This window comes from Colias philodice, chromosome 6 (assembly GCF_061535455.1).
Source record: "Colias philodice isolate Cphi_HAF_F1 chromosome 6, ilColPhil1 Martin Lab GWU primary, whole genome shotgun sequence".
NCBI lineage: Eukaryota > Metazoa > Arthropoda > Insecta > Lepidoptera > Pieridae > Colias > Colias philodice.
The window spans coordinates 843,226-847,471 of NC_143091.1; positions in this window are offsets into that span (position 1 = coordinate 843,226).

Consider the following 4,246-nt stretch of genomic DNA (forward strand, 5'->3'; position numbering starts at 1 on the left):
CAACACTCATGATGATATCGGAACGTAGACAGAGAAACCAATAGACAAATTGATATCTTATGTCGCATTCACACAAGAAAAAGAGCAACTTATGCCGGTGTTGTGTAAAGAAATGAGAGAGAACGATAAAATTTTTTGTTTCACCCAGCGTGCCACTTTTTTCAAGAAAAGCAACCTACTTTGCTAAACAAAGTTTGACAGCTAACAATCGTCTTCCCTAAAAATATAGTTTTTACATGATAAAAGTTAGAAGTAATAGGCATGACGACAGTATCCATAAATGATCGTATTAGTGTTTTTAAGGGAAAATGTATAATAAATAAATTAAATATAGCGACTTAGAAATCTTAAAAACATTAAGATTAATGAGATTATCAATAAAATAAAACATTGAAATTCTGAAGTTCGCCATTTTGACTAAAACACGCGTGACGTCACGCATAAGTAAACAACTCACGTCAGATGTATTTTGTTGTTATGAATATGTTGAGAATACGCATTTTTATTTATTTTCTATTGTTTCATGTATGCTTTATCGACTCAGAACAGAAATATAATTGCGAATTCACGAATACATGGTTCGGGATTCTCCGCGCCAACTTTATACAATAATTTCTTATTATTTTTTCGCTTGAAATAATTACTAACACATTTTTGAGCATTATTTTTACGTGAATTCACACTGCAATACTGCACACCACATATAAACTTTGTAATTCGTTTCTATAACACATATTAAATAAATACTTTTTTAATTTTCTTCGCAATGCGTACAAATAATTACGTATTTACCAAAGTTTGACGTCACGCCTACGCCATGACACCTGCGAGCTGTTTTGGCACAGATATTAAATATTTTTTGAAAAATGGCTTTAATCTTCGTTAAATTTAAGTATATTACCGAAATATAGGGTTTTTCTTGTATAGTAAACGTATACACACATTATGGAAGAGAATTTCAAAATCTTTCGTCATGCCTATTCATTGTGTTTGGTTTTGCATAATTTAAACTTACCGTTAATACCTTATAAAATAATACCATGGTGCGGTGTAGTGTTAAAGGGTGTAAAAGTGATAGTGGAACGAAAATGCCTGGATTGTCTTTTCACTCGTAAGTATACAACTCTTTATCAGTTAATAGGCCTTCATGATATTTTAGCGTGTTAATATATTGTGTATCACGTGCTGTTGACTTGAATACATTGTTTAAAAACCACAAAAATAACAATTATAAATTTTAACCTAAAAAATTTTGTGTTGCCAACTTTTCTACAAATTGTTACCCACTATTATGGGAAATCTTAATATATATAAATCTCGTGTCACAATGTTTGTCCTCAATGGACTCCTAAACCACTTAACCGATTATAATAAAATTCGCACACCATGTGCAGTTCGATCCAACTTGAGAGATAGAATAGTTAAAAACATGTAGGTACCACGGGCGAAGCCGGGGCGGACCGCTAGTAATAATATATATTCTGCAGTGTGTATTTAATTAAATATCTGAAATATTCGGAGTGATATTCGGGATGAATATTCTGAAATATTAGGATTGTTAAGTACATATATAGGTAAACCAGAATCTGATGGCAATTAGGGAAATCAAAATTTTGAGTGTGCAACCCTAGGGAAAATGGACTGAACGATCTTGATACTGCTAATTTTTTATTTTGTCCTCGATATCATTATAATGAATAAGTCACATTACATAAGTGGACAATACTGTACTTAATAATGAGATATCCACTTAATATTATTATGTAGGTACATACTTACATGTATAATATTCATATTTCTTTTATAAAGGTAATACATTGTATTATTATTTACACATACCTATATTTGAATATACCATTATCATTATGCCATAATATGAAAATATGGATGTAATGATAATGCAGATCGAAACTAGATTGCTTATAATTTTTTATAAAATAAAATAAAACTATGTTTATTTTAGTAAGTATTAACAGATACACACATTATAAAATTGACTTGGACAGCTTGGACTTGACGAATAACCGTATTGGAAACTCCTGTAATAAGTTTTCATAAAATTATATTGTAATCAACAAACAATATTATAGTTACCTACTCATAATATTTTTAATTTAAAGTATCAAAACGGGTAAGTCCAATTTACCAATAAAATCTACAAAATTGAAAATTGTGATGTGTTTGACCCTTCTTCATCGAATATTTTTCTATACACATTGTAAACAACACCTCTTGCTTGTGATCGCAGCGACTTTTTCGACATTTTAGAAGATTTTTTATACAAAATTCTAAAAATTATTCATCAACTGCGAAGTAAACAAATAATTTGACAACCAATTTGATAGTTGTCAAATAAAGTTGCCATATGAAAATCTTTTATTTCTTAAATATAAATTTGCCATCAGATTCTGGTAGACCTATAACACGCATTGATTATAGGAAGATGCATAAGGCCACCCAGTAAGGACTTGTACCCAGTAACGATTGCGACATCGCGCACACCTGCGGTTCCAGAAAGTATTACGGCAATCACCACCACCGCAACGCTGCCCCGCCGAAGTCAATGGACGCTCTTGGTTCCAACATTGAACCGGAGGGACGTAGTTAATTAAGTTAGAGATAATTTAAATGTAATTTGTTTATTACAATAAATTATTATTAAGTAAATTTCGTTTTTTTGCGCCTTCGCGGGTTGGTCAATATAATTAAAGTGTGTATCTGTTAATTTACGAAAATAAACATTATTTTATTTATTTCATTTTATAAAAAATAATAAACAATCGAGTTTTCATCTGCATTATCATTACATACACATTTTCATATGGGATTATGATAATGATATATACATATTATATAATATATAGGTATGTGTAAATACATAATATGTATTACCCATCTAAAAGTAATATGTTTATTATATACTAGCTGCGCTCCGCGGTTTCACCCACGTGTCTCCACTCCTGTTGGTCTTAGTGTTACGGTACAATATAGCCTTCCTCGATCAATGGGCTATCTAACACTGAAAGAATTTTTCAAATCGGAATCAAAGTAGTTCCTGCGAATATCCCTTCCCTACTCACCTTCACCCCGTCCCGTACTACGCCTCCTCATTGAATTATACAGTATACCTACTATTTTCTGTAAATTGACACTTTTAAAAATTCGTTATATCTTTTGAATGGAATATCGCGGACTTTCTTGTAGATATTGATCCATTCTATAACCGTAGAACATTTTTTTGTTCTATCTTCAATAGATTCCGCAGCGCACGCGATGACAGAATTTTTATTAAGGATACATTATTGCATTTTTGGTAAGGATCTCTAATTTTTTTGAAAATGCAATATAGCCTATGTTGCTCAGTGAAGATGCAGCTTTCTAATGGTGAAAGAATTTTTGAAATCGGTCCAGTAGTTTATGCGTGAAAACCATACATACATACATAATTACAAACCTTTTCTCTTTATAATATTAAGTATAGACATGTAAGTATGTACCTACATAATATCATTATGTGGATATCTCATTATTATCCACTTATGTGAATAATGATATTGAGAGATTTGTATCTTACAAATTGTGGGGTAAATTTTCCCTAAATATTGTGACGTAATCTTTTCTATCCCTTTCTGCGACACGCATTGCCGGTGTCTATTGGATTCTCCGTCTACGTATCGGAACGATTTTATCGGACAATGTGAAAGGGCAAATTGTATCCGATATCGGATATCGGCTATCGGCGTCCGATATCCGATATCGGATCGGATAATGTGAAAACGCTCTTAGTCTGCGACGGAACGCCGCGCCGATATCTTAGGCCGATATATTATTAAAATATATGTATTAATACCAAATACACAGAACAGTAAAAACAAACAAAAAAAAGTGTGCGCGTACTACAAAGTACAAACGTAAGAAGTGAAACTTCTTTATGACCTTATTTTTCAAAAAATAATTTACTTCATGCAACTTTACAGAAACAGAAATACATCGAACGCGTGGTAGAGATAAGAAAAAGATGGCGCATAACGGAAAAATGTCACGCGTAACGAAAAAATGTTATACTAAATTTTTTCCAACCCCGATAAAGAAGTTTCACTTCAACAACAACAACAACAATTTGTTTTTTCTGTTCTATACGATACGATACATTTCCGTCTAGTGTTCCGAAGGCCTTAGTGTCAATTTACTCTGTGGTGTCAATGTCAATGTCTACAATGGTCAATAGTGTCAAATGTCAGTTAAA